At 36.4% G+C, this 13,429-nt stretch overlaps 1 long non-coding RNA gene across 1 annotated transcript in view; it reads left to right on the top strand.

The window, feature by feature from the left end:
* Positions 1-12,990, top strand: part of LOC139166936 (uncharacterized) — a 36,622-nt gene extending 23,632 nt beyond the window's left edge. The window contains exon 3 of the long non-coding RNA XR_011559056.1: positions 12,497-12,990. This is a non-coding gene — a long non-coding RNA (uncharacterized lncRNA). The remainder of the gene's footprint in view (positions 1-12,496) is intronic.
* The last annotated feature ends 439 nt before the right edge of the window (positions 12,991-13,429 follow it).

Genomic DNA, 13,429 nt, shown 5'->3' with positions numbered 1-13,429 from the left:
GGGCGCAGTACCAAAGGATCTCAGCGGACATTTGAAAACCATCAGAATTGACAAAATCTCCATCTGTCAATTGCAAAAGGCCGCTTTACTGGGATCGGCAAACATAATTCGCTGCTACATCACGCAGTCCTAGGTGCTTGGGAAGTGCCCGACAGGTGATGAAATACGAAATCCAGCATAGGGATCTCGTTTGCTGTGTTGTACTGACATAATAATAATAATAATAATAATAATAATAATAATAATAATAATAATAATAATAATATTATTATTATTATTATTATTATAAAGCATAGACCTTAAAGGTAAAATGGGAAAAAATCAATTTAAGATTCTCTAATTATGGCTGTGCTCGTGTAGCTAGCATAATCTAGAGTCCTTTAGAATGTAGCATATTTCACCTTTGGAAACAATTTAGTTAAGCCAAGATAATAAGTGGCTTAAGCAGATGGAGCTAAACATAAGCCTAATGATCTTTGTCCCACATTGGAAAATCTGTGGTGACAAGCTTTGCCAGGTGCTGGCACTCGCTGAAACTCATGTCATGTGAGAGCTATTTCAGAATTTTGGTCATAGGTCTTGGTGAACAATTTCTTCCAGCCTAGTAATATTACTGTTTTGGGATCCTGTTAAACAAATGCTCCAAACATAATTGTACTTTATACTTCAGGACAGAAAATTATCCTGCATGGATAGATGGAGAAGAATTGCCTACTTAATGTTGGCTTCAAAATATTTGGTCCATTCTTCTGCTTAAAGGGAATGGAAAAGAAGAAGACTAGGGATGTCAAGCACAGGTATAGAGCTCCAGCTATTCTTTGTAACATGGTTTAGGAGAGAGAATCCTCGTGCTGGGATTTTTTTGTGTGTGAGAAAGAGAGAGCAAGAGAGATGATTCCATCCAAATAAAGGCCAGTGGTAAATATAAAGATTGGAAGAATATAAAAGGAGAATATGTGTAGCTCAGGGTTAAAATGAGTGTCTTTGGTGCTCTCTGGGCTTGCTTATTTTTTTGCAGAAATTTCGTTATCCTAACTAGGTAACAACATCAGTGTAAGTCACAAGCACTATGCTAGCATAGTTGATGTTACCTAGTTAGGGTAATGAAACATCTGAAGAAAACAAGTGAGCCCAGAGAACACCAAGAATCCTTCAAAACATAAAAGTAAAAAAAAATTACCTTCTCATTTCTTAAATATATGTGTATATCAAAAAATTCACTACTGTATCAACCAAGATACAAATTTATGTTTTACAAGAGTTTATGGAATGGGAGTTTAGTAGCAATAGCACTTAGACCTATATACCACTTCACAGTGCTTTACAGCCCTCTATAAGCCGTTTAAAGAATCGGCATATTTCCCCTAACAATTTGGCTCCCCTTTTTACCCATCTCAGAAGGATAAAAATCTGAATCAACCTTGAGCCAGTGAGATTTGAACTGCTAAATTACAGGCAGCCAGGAGTCAGCAGAAGTAGCCTGCAGTAATGCACTCTAACCATTGAGACAGTGGCTCAGTTTAACTTCTCATTTTTAATGTATGTCTGTAATATCTGATTCTGCCATGAGAAATTTACTGGTAAATGCTCAAAACACAAGGTACAGTTTGGAAAACTACTTTTGCAATAAATAAAAGTGTTCATAAGCAGGCACACAATGTATTATTTTTTTCCTCAAACACATTTCAAGAAAATTTGAAGACAGTGGCCCTTAATATTTTTATAGTCCCATGGAATCAGAAATAGGAAGAATGTTAATTTTTTTTGGCTTTCTATATTTTATTAAAAAATAAATAAAATACAGAACCCTAAAAAAAAAGTAAAAGCAAACAAAACATTTGGAAAAAAAGTGCATCAAACCCCCCATACTATCCATATTGGTTGAATACTAATTACTATTATTAATTATTACTATATTTTGCAAAACAGCCCCCTCCAAATTTTTAAACTACTAAACCTATTTGCAAATTATTGATCTATCAGCTATATACTTTATTAATGCAAAATAGTTAACAGGAAGATCAGTGATAATAAAGGCAAGGTTAAAGCTTCAAACCTCTATTAAACTGTTATTGTAAGCAACTCATAGAAAATTTCCCATGGCATCTTATTTATCCCAAATCATCCCTAGAGTTATGAGTATCAGATTTTTCAGAATATAAGACACACCTTTTTCCTCCCTAAAAGAGGCTGAAAATTTGGGTGTGTCTTATATTTTGAAATGTTAATTTTTTGAAGTTTTTTCCCCAGTCCTAACTAGGTGCTAACAGTTTTCCCGGCTTTCTCTGAAGAAGGTTTCTTCCCATCCTAAGTCTTTGCAGGTTTGCTTTCATTCCTACTCCCTCTGAAAAAGGCTTTTTCAGCCCTAACCAGGAGATTAAAAAAAGTACTGAAGCTGAACAGACTAGTCAGATGAATACCTGGTAGGTAGATTTTTTTTACCTATTTTCCTCCCCCCAAACTAATGTGCATTTTATACTCAGGTGCCTTTTATACTCCAAAAAGTACGGTTTATATTTATATGGATCAAATGCCCAAGTTACTAATGTCATAATTAAAAAATATTCAAGATGCTCTAAAGCTGCAGACCAGAAGAAATGCTGTCTAGCCAGGATTATTTATGAGAAAATACCCTTGTAGAGTGTTTGTAAGATACCACACAAAGAATGCTGTGATATGCCCAAATTGTGGTCACTCACAAGAGTAACTCCTTGTAAAAATGCTGAGATAGCAGTGAATGAAGAAATGAAGAAACCATTAAACCATATTTAATGGTTTATCCTGCTTGGTTCCTGTTGCGCCTGCTTCCATATATTTACTTGCCTTTTATCTACCTGTGAATGAACTGATCTGAATTGTTCTAAGGAAATTCTTTCTCCTTTTGTTAGTTCTAATTTGAGGCTGTACACGTTGGTTTCTCACCTGGTTTCCTCTTCCCCTGCATACTTCCTTTCATACCTAACTTTTATGCATTCTCCAGCTTACCCCATTTATTACATTTGATACAGATTCCCTAGGATACAGCCATTTCTTGGAAGAAATGTGTTGCCACTTATGCATACTTTTGAAAGGACTAAGCCCTATTCAACCCAAGGACAATTGTATTGAAGTATAGATAAAAAGGCCTGGGTTGTCACCACAGGATATGCATCTCATTTTCTTGCTGTAAATACTTCCTACTGTAACATTATTCAGCTGTAAATCCAGCTATGATTGTTTGAAATAATCATTTCCACATTCAACCTTCCACAACATATGCAATGTATTCTAACAACCCTGTGTATCTAAGAGGAAGAAGCCGCCTTGTGTTGGAATGTGATGATTAATACAAGGTGAACAATTCTCCCATATGTTTAAGTGTTCTGAAAAAGCAGGCCACAATTGGAAAAAGGGGTGGGGTAGGGAGTCACAACCAAAGAAAACAAAGAACACAGTTGAGAAAATTCAATATTTCGGATAAGAAGTACATCTGATTAATGTCATGAGTTGGTTTGGCAAACAAAGCGACATAAATGAAGATGCTTCCAGTGATGGGGGGAGCAAAGCATACAATCTAGAAAGTGACGGGTTGACTCAGCTACTTAAATTTTGTAACTGCATCCACAGGAGAGAGAAAATTCACCCCAGAATGGAATCAAATTACCTAGTTCCACAGCTGCTTCTGTTGATTGTCAATTAAAAATTGCCTTCTGGCTCTATTTCCATTAATGCTTGTATTGTTGGTTCCCAGGAATTTCCCACTTCTTTTAATGGGATGGCTGGAGAGATTAGCTCTTGCCATTTGAGAAGCTGACACAGCCCAGCAATAGCCAAAAACTCATGCAGATTTCAACATGTCTTCTCAGCATAGCCCACATTATAATGATAATCACTTTCTTGTTAACTGTAACCAAGGAAACCAGCAATTTAGTTATTTATTAATTCATTGTCTCAAAATTTTGCATAGTTTGAGCAAGTGAGGAAAGCAAGTGTGGTACTTTTTCATTTTTGTTCCTTTATTAGGCATGAAGAAGAAATCACACCCAAATCTTTGTTTTCGGAACAAAGTTAAGATTAATTATCATAACTTGCAGAGAAAGCCAAAAGGTAGCACACTGTAATTGTTATCTGGCACAAGTGGGTTCTGATGCTAGGACTAGGGCATCTTCTGGAAGAAAAAAATTATTATATTTTTTGTTAAAATGCTCAAAAAATGCTCAAAATATGTTAAAGGGTTAAATAAGGTTCAGGAGGGAAGTGTTTTTAATAGGAAAGTGAATACAGGAACAAGGGAACACAATATTATTTTACTAAAAGAGTAGTAGATCCTTGGAACAAACTTCCAGCAGACGTGGTTGGTAAATCCACAGTAACTGAATTTAAACATGCCTGGGATAAACATATATCCATCCTAAGATAAAATACAGGAAATAGTATAAGGGCAGACTAGATGGACCATGAGATCTTTTTCTGCCGTCAGTCTTCTATGTTGTTTCTATGTTTCTAAAATTTTATACTGGAACATTTACTAAACTGATGATCTTACAAAGCTAATGGAGGCCATTAAATCCAACATTGGAACTATTTAGGTTTCTGTTCCTGTTGACTAACTATAATTTCATATAGGGTGAAGCTCCTGATAGGTCCAAAATTATACATGAGTTGTCTAATATTACAATAAATGGAAGAAACCTAAGAGATATCCATCTATCCCAAGATTGTTTGATCCTAACTTCTCTCACCATTAACCTACTAATGAGGATTGAAAATCTTACAGAAACTTAATTCAGGTGATATCTAGGACTGTCATATGTATAGTTAATTGCATTTTGAATTTTATGTGGGGAGATTAGAATGTTCCCTCGTTTGAATATGTATGTACAAGAAAAATGTTGCTTTAAAAAAGGAAACTGCTGAACCATCACACTGATTTTTGTCGATGCCCAGATAAAGCATCTTGGGACCTGCCTGGCACTTAGCCTTACTTTTACAGCTTTCAGGGTACAGAAATATTTTTACTTTGAAATTTGGGTACATCATGGTCTTTGGTGGAATATGTCTCCGAATCTATTGATGTAAACTGACATGAAGATTTCTTCAGCTTCAACCACAATAATACATGGACAAACAATTGATACAAACTCAAGGTAAACCGCTCCAAACTCGATTGCAGAAAATACGACTTCAGCAACAGAGTGGTCAATGCCTGGAATGCTTTATTTCACTCTATTGTTACAGCCTTAAACCTCCACAGCTTCAATCTTAAATGGTCTACTGTGGACCTCACCCCATTCCTAAGAGTTCCGTAAAGGAGGCACTCATAAGTGCAGCAGCATGCCTACCATCCTTGTCTTACTGTCCCCATTTACCTGTACTTATTTACCTGTACTGATCCTTTGCTTATGTTTATACCTGTACCTGCTATCTTGTAGATGTTTGATTAAATAACTGCCATCTCTATTTTTTTTTAAAGGAGCAAAAAGTGTTTGCTGTCTCTGATGTTGTCCTCAAGTTTCTTTTGGTCTGCCCCCGCCCCCCAAAAATATTTTAAAATTAAAAATCAAATGCAGTCTGAAGCAAAACAAAATAAAAATTCTACCTCTGACAGACTGAAATGCTAATTAAAAGCAGTTTCTCATAAGGGATTGTTTTGTACATTCAATAGGTTTTATTGTTTCTTAGAAGGATTAGATTGTATTTATTTATTTATTTATTTATTTATTTATTTATTTATTTGTTTGTTTGTTTGTTTGTTTGTTTGTTTATTTATTTATTTATTTATTTATTTATTTATTTATTTAGTCCAATATATAACACACATTGAAGAGAAAGATATGTAATAATATAAGTAAAGAAAAGAATAGAAGAAAAGATATAAAAGTATAGGTGAACATATTTGAAAGGAAGAAAAGATAAATGAGATAAGGAGAGACAATTGGACAGGGGCCGGAAGGCACACTGGTGCACTTATGCACGCCCCTTACTGACCTCTAAGGAACCTGGAGAGGTCAATCGTGGATAGTCTAAGGGAAAAATATTTGGGGTTAGGAGTTGATACTACTGAGTCAGGTAATGAGTTCCACGCTTCGACAATTCGGTTGCTGAAGTCATATTTTTTACAGTCAAGTTTGGAGCGGTTAATATTAAGTGTGAGTCTGTTGCGTGCTCTTGTGTTGTTGCAATTGAAGCTGAAATAGTCATTGACAGGTAGAAGGTTGCAGCATATGATCTTGTGGGCAATACTTAGATCGTGTTTTAGGCGACGTAGTTCTAAGCTTTCTAGACCTAGGATTGATAGTCTGCTTTCGTAGGGTATTCTGTTTCGAGTGGAGGAGTGAAGGGCTCTTCTGGTGAAGTATCTTTGGACATTTTCAAGGGTGTTGATGTCTGAGATGTGGTATGGGTTCCAGACATATGAACTATATTCAAGGATGGGTCTGGCAAAAATTTTGTAGGCTCTGGTGAGTAGTGTGAGATTGCTGGAGCAGAGGCTGTGTAGGATCAGGTTAACAATTCTAGAAGCCTTTTTGGCGATATTGTTGCAGTGGGCTTAGGCGCTTAGATCATTTGATATTAGTATTCCAAGGTCTTTTACTGAGTGGGGGTTGGGTGTGAGATTTTGTTTATTCAGTTTATATATGAGGTTCGGATTCTTTTTGCCGATGTGGAGGGTAGAGCATTTGTTGGTTGATATTTGAAGTTGCCATGTGCTAGACGAATGTGAGACAGAGTCGAGGGTTTTTTGGACAGTAGATGTGTTGTCCGTGGTGTTGAAAAGTTTTACATGGTGAAGTTCATTTCATTCAAACAGGTGAGCTAGAAAAGGTGCACTTTTAGGTGTGGTGCAAGGAAGCAGATTTCATTACTGGGCCACACACTGGTTTGTGTGTCTATGTGCATGAAAAAAGACGGATGTAAGTAGGAATGACCACGTGGCCATTTTGATGTCTATTCCACACAGATGCCCTTTTTAAAAATACCTTTGGGGAGCTTTTTTGAAGTTGCCTATCATTCTAAATTACAATACAGTTTAAGCAAAGCTATTTCACATCCTATGCATTCCGGTGGCTCTGGCATTGCCCAGTTCTTCCACACAGGATAAAATATGCACATATATAAGCTGTAATAAAACGTGAGCAAATTGCATTAATATTTTTTTGGCTGCCGTTGCGATCCGTTAAAAGCCGGTGACCGCACTTAAAACGGATAAAAGAATTTGCCTTCTCCTCCAGCTGCAGCCTCCAAAAATAAGCACATAGAATATGGAAATGAATTCAAGCCATTGAAATAACAAAGGGAAAAAAAACCCTACTCATATATTCTCCATTGCTGCTACCACATGGAGAAAAATGGTAAATGGATTTCCTAAGTTTTGGAAAAATGCCACCTGCCTTTCCAAACTATTAGAGTATCTGATTATTAATATTTGCCCAGCATCTATTCTTCTAGCTTCTTATCTGTAAATGCAGGTGTACCATAATGCTGTCAAAAAATTATATACTGTCCATATGACATAATGAAATGTTGAACTGAGACAAAGGATGACAAATGGAGAGGAATTGAAATCCTGCCCTTTATAGAGAGAGAGTTAAGGACATCAAATGTGCTTTATTTATGCTTCCTATGCTGTATTGCAGGGGTGTCAAATTCACAGCACCTCACTGGTATCATGTGACATATTGTGACTTTTTTCTCCTTTGCTGAACTGGGCATAGGTGTGGACAGCACGTGACACATCTGCTCGCGAGTTTGACAGCCCTGCTGTATTGTAACATGCTTATCATCACTTTGTTTTTAAAAGCACTTTGGGTGCCTCCTTTAAACTTATAGTTGGTAATGAGTAGTGTTGTGGCAAATGCTTTGTTAAAAGGTGTGTTGCTTAGCAGCAGTTTCATCAAAGGAAGTTGACTGTTTTTTATTATCATATTGAGGGTCCCAAATAAGGGAACCTTGATTGATTTCAATACCTGCCATTCCAGTTTTTTATTGGTTATTTTACTTGTGTCTTGTGGACCAAGATAATTGATTCAAACAAGCAACTAATTTGATTACTGTAAAATTAGATGGATTCAATAGCTTGTATACTGTCATTTTAAGAAATCTTTTTTGCTTTTAACTAACTTCCTTAAATTAAACCCAAACCTAAATTAAAATTTAACTTCCTTAAATTAAACCCAAATATCAATGTTCTTTTCGATAAGTTGTTATTTCTGCTAGAATCAACTCGGAGACAGACCTGATGTTCTTTTTCTAGTAATGGTAAAAGAGTTACTGAATCTAACTCAAAAAGGATTTATAGTACATTATTGAAACTGGTTGTTTGTTTTTTTCCCGGGTATACATTTTTTTATTTTCTCCACCATAGAATAAAACCATACATAATTACAAACACTAAACCAATGCTTATAATTAGTGTTGGGCGAACCCAACGAAATTTGGGTTCGGCAAACTCACCCGAACTTTGCCGTGAAGTTTGGATGAGTTCACCAAACCCAAACCTTTACTTGCAGCAAGCCGCTGCGGTGTCCTTTTCTGTAAAAATAAACAAGGAGGTGGGTAATTCCCCACCTCCTTTTGCTTCCTTTTATTTTTACAGAAAAGGATGCTGCAAGCAAAAGGAGGTGGGAAATTCCATGAAGGGATTCCGGAGGCAGGGCTTTGACTTCACGGAGACTCCTTCCTCCCTGTTTCAGCCGGCCACGAAGTAGTCTCCGTGACATCAAAGCCCCACCCCCAGAATCCCTTCGTGGGATTTCCCACCTCCTTTTGCTTGCAGTGCCGCAAGCAAAAGGAGGTAGGAAATCCCACAATGGGATTCTCCACTCTCCTCCCGGATGGCGGCCTTTTGCGGTGTTTGGCCAAACCCGAACCCGAAATTTACCCGAACTTTTGAAAAAGTTCGGGTTCGGGTTCGGCATGCCGAACACTGCAAAGTTTGTCACGAGCCCGAACTTTGCAGGTTCCGTTCGCCCACACTACTTATAATCAAACATATATAAAACTTTTATACCCGGAAATTGGTTGTGTTTCTTCACCAGATTTCTTTCAGCTTCTCCCGGAGTTACTTTTTGCCATTCTGTTGCTTTGACCAGAAATTGTCCTGGAGACTGAGCTATGCATTTTTCTCCTGAGCACATTTTATACTTCCCCACACTAGTAGCCTCTGCTGTAGTCTTATACATCTTCCAACATAATTTTTTTTTAAAGATTTCTCTGCTGACTAATGAATTTCATAACTGCTTATTTTTAAACTTTTAGCAAAGCTTTTGATTAATCACCTACAATTGCTCAGTATTGATTAATTCTTTAACTTATAAATACAAACCAGTAAATGTCTCAACAATATTTAACCTTGTGAGTAATAACCATAAGCTATTAAAACAGAATTACAAAATATTTTAGCCAATATTTTTGGCCAATAGTGAATAGTATTGTGAACAAATGTTGTTGAATATTGAAGGATATTTAGTTTATGGTATATTTCGCATATGTTCACTAAACAAAAAAAAAAGTCCAAAATTATACAGCAATTTCTTTTGAAAATTATCTAATATAGCTTTCAAATTAAAATTAAGGCAGTTATATACTAAAATTGGCATTATACATCCTACAAAGATTTCCAACTACCTGTAATATAAACACTGATTTGATCTCTATAAAAATTACAAGATGTGTGTGTGTGTGTGTGTGTGTGTGTGTGTGTGACAGAGACAGACAGAAAGAGTATTAAAAACATTTTAATCCAGGTGCAATCATTTGTGTTGTTTTGAAGTTCACTTGTACAGTCATAAGTGGTACTAGTATTCCAGGCAATGTGTTCCTTAATAAATTGGGATGAATGATAATGTTCACTATAGTCATAAAACTATAGAGCATGGCTAAGTAATCATGGACTAAGAAGGAAGTGTTTTATGTTTGTTTGTTTGTTTGTTTGTTTATTAGATTTCTATGCCGCCCATCTTGAGGTGACATGTTCACAAGCAACTCATGTTGTGGATAATATACTCAACTGCCAAGACTTGCAGAGCTGCTGAAGTAGCGGATTGTTGCTTGTGAACATGTAAATAGGTTCTATTTAAAGAAGAAAAGAGCAAAAGTAAATAAAATTCCCTTTTGTGCTTATAAAAAAGAAGACGTCACTTTATCCCCAGGCACCTGTGAGAGATAAAGAAATGTAGATAGCAATTCTTTAATATATATTAAAAAGGGACAGAATTTTGATCATATAGTTGCAGCTGCCATCTTAACTCTCCTGAGAATGTCCCTGCTTATCCCCATCTTTCTCCTTTATTTAAAAATGTATTTATTTATTTATTAGATTTTTTTTTATGCCACTCTTCTCCTTAGACTCAGGGCAGCTTACAACATGATAGCAATAGCACTTTTTAACAGAGCCAGCATATTGCCCCCACAATCATTTTACTCACCTTGGAAGGATGGAAGGCTGAGTCAACCTTGAGCTGGTGATCAGATTTGAACCACTGACCTGCAGATCTAGCAGTCAGCTTTAGTGACCTGCAGTATTGAACTCTACCCACTGCACCAACTTGGCTCATTTTGTAATTGTGACTAGCATTGAACATTCTTCTTTTCTTTCTTTGTAAATTGTGTTTACCGGTAACTGTGATGATTATTTAATGAGAAAGCTAAAGAATGCTCAGAACATTTGGGAGACTGTTTTAAACCAAGAAAAGGTTTCCATTTCTCCAGATTTTGGATATAGATTGGATCCCCCCTTCACCAATCTACTTTTACTTTATTTATTTATTTGTTTATTTGTTTGTTTGTTTGTTTGTTTGTTTATTTAGTCCAATACCTAATACACATTGAAGAGAATAGATATGTAGTAATATAAATAAAGAAAAGAATAGAAGAAAAGATATAAAAGTATAGGTGAACATATTTGAAAGGAAGAAAAGATAAATGAGATAAGGAGAGACAATTGGACAGGGGACGGAAGGCACATTGGTGCACTTATGCACGTCCCTTACTGACCTCTAAGGAACCTGGAGAGGTCAATCGTGGATAGTCTAAGGGAAAAATGTTGGGGGTTAGGGGTTGACACTACTGAGTCAGGTAATGAGTTCCACGCTTCGACAACTCGGTTGCTAAAGTCATATTTTTTAAAGTCAAGTTTGGAGCGGTTAATATTAAGTTTGAATGTGTTGCGTGCTCTTGTGCTGTTGCGATTGAAGCTGAAATAGTCATTGACAGGTAGAACGTTGCAGCATATGATCTTGTGGGCAATACTTAGATCGTGTTTTAGACGACGTAGTTCTAAGCTTTCTAGATTTAGGATTGATAGTCTGCTTTCGTAGGGTATTCTGTTTCGAGTGGAGGAGTGAAGGGCTCTTCTGGTGAAGTATCTTTGGACATTTTCAAGGGTGTTGATGTCCGAGATGTGGTATGGGTTCCAGACAGATGAACTGTATTCAAGGATGGGTCTGGAAAAAGTTTTGTAGGCTCTGGTGAGTAGTGTGAGATTGCCAGAGCAGAAGCTGAGTAGGATCAGGTTAACAACTCTAGAAGCCTTTTTTGGCAATATTGTTGCAGTGGGCTTTGGCACTTAGATCATTTGATATTATTATTCCAAGGTCTTTTACTGAGTGGGGGTTGGCTGTGAGATTTTGTTTATTCAGTTTTAATCTTTTTAATCTTGCTATTTGAATTCACTTTTCTTCTTTTTTCAGCAATGGAACTAGAGTAATCTTTCAACTCAGTATGAAACCTTTATCTTCCTCTACCATCAGTCTGCCCAACTGGAGTCTCACTCTATCTAATGGTAGAATTGGCTCTTTCTTCAAACTTTGCTGGACATTGCTAAAACAAAGGCAAGGCAAGCAAATGTGTGAACAATTTGTGCCATTTGCTCTTGGAGTGTTTAAGATAATGCTTGCAGAGGGAAATTCAATAGCTTTCTCACAATAAAATGCACGATCTCTAAATCCAATAATTCACATCAGCATCTTGCTGCTAAAATGATCTCCAAATCTTATGCAGCACCAACACGGGGTTATCATCTATCGAAAGTGGGATCAACAGCTGATTTTGTACCTTGTACTCAGCTTTGAGTTGATAGCTAAATAATTCCTTATACAGTAATTACTGACACGGTGGGCACTTGTTGAGTAGAAATAGAATAGCTAACCCCAAGACCATGCTTTTATTTTTTTTAAACTATATTCTTTCTATTTTTTATATAAGATGGAAAAATACAGTGACAATGTTCTTGCCAGTTTCCAAAGTCAGTGAACACAGCAAGCCACAAACAAATATTTGCATTCCAAAATGGGTTGACATAGAATTGGGTGGATTGTTGCCAATTCTTTTAATCAACACATTCTAAAACTCTTTTTGAAGCAATCACAATCCGCTACTTCAGCAGCTCTGCAAGTCTTGGCAGTTGAGTATATTATCCACAATTTCCAACTGGCTTTCCATTCTGTAAAGAATGTGTTCACCTTGCTTACTTTTATTTGCCTAATGATTTATTTTTTCTCTTTTTCCCCCAATTTAGAATTGTAGAAATTGTAAAGATACATCTCCTAAAGAAGGTAACAGCTGAATCCTTTGGGGATATTAGTAACATTTGTGCAGACTTCACTGAATATCAGATGAGCTCAAGCTGTCACGCTTCGCAGCAACTTTCACACCCATAAGACTCATGCGTTGTTTGATTTTATTGCCTTAATGATGAGTTGAGTTTGCTTTAGCATCCTTGTCAGATTCCCCACCCCAATATGGTCTGCATTTTCCTTTTCTGCAAAATAGCACCTTAGCAAAGTGAAAAAAATACTATTGGAAAGAAAATTCAGCGAAAGGATTCCGTTGCAATGCAGCTTGTCAAGCTCAGCTTGTCTTTGTGATTGTAAATGATATTTTTTGCAAGGGGATAAAATGAATGCCATTGGGAAATGCTAAAAGACATAGGAATTAAATTTAAAAGTTTCTCAAACCGAGTAAGGAGAGCTGCCGTGTATGGTACTTGTTCATATTAGATAAGGATTTATATAAAACTACAAAATTGGTGTTAATTTTATTTGACTGAATTAATAATCTTATGGAACTTGAGTTCAAGATGTGCTTTATTTTATGAGATTGTTCTGCTCATACTTACTTTTGATTGCTTTCCATCTGCTCTGATAATATATAAAGTTGTACAAACTAGTCAAGGGCAAACAGGTATAAATGCATTTTTCCTATTTTGAATGAAAATAAGGTGTACTGTCTAGGTCACTCCGGAAGCTATGACCAACCCAAAAAGATAAGCCAGACACACCGGTTGAATCCAAACACAGTTTTATAATGGTAAAGAGAAAAGAAGCCAACAGAAAATGTCCTTACAAGTCAGGAAAGCACTGGAACTCCAAATAGATGCGCGAAGGCAATTGTCCATACATAAACACCGGATCCTCAATGCCAAACGAGGCTGTTGCTAACATACACAAAC

This window comes from Erythrolamprus reginae, chromosome 4 (genome assembly GCF_031021105.1).
Source record: "Erythrolamprus reginae isolate rEryReg1 chromosome 4, rEryReg1.hap1, whole genome shotgun sequence".
In the NCBI taxonomy this organism is placed as follows: domain Eukaryota; kingdom Metazoa; phylum Chordata; class Lepidosauria; order Squamata; family Dipsadidae; genus Erythrolamprus; species Erythrolamprus reginae.
The sequence above is the reverse complement of the archived record's forward strand: the minus strand, read 5'-3'. Positions and strand labels throughout refer to the sequence as shown.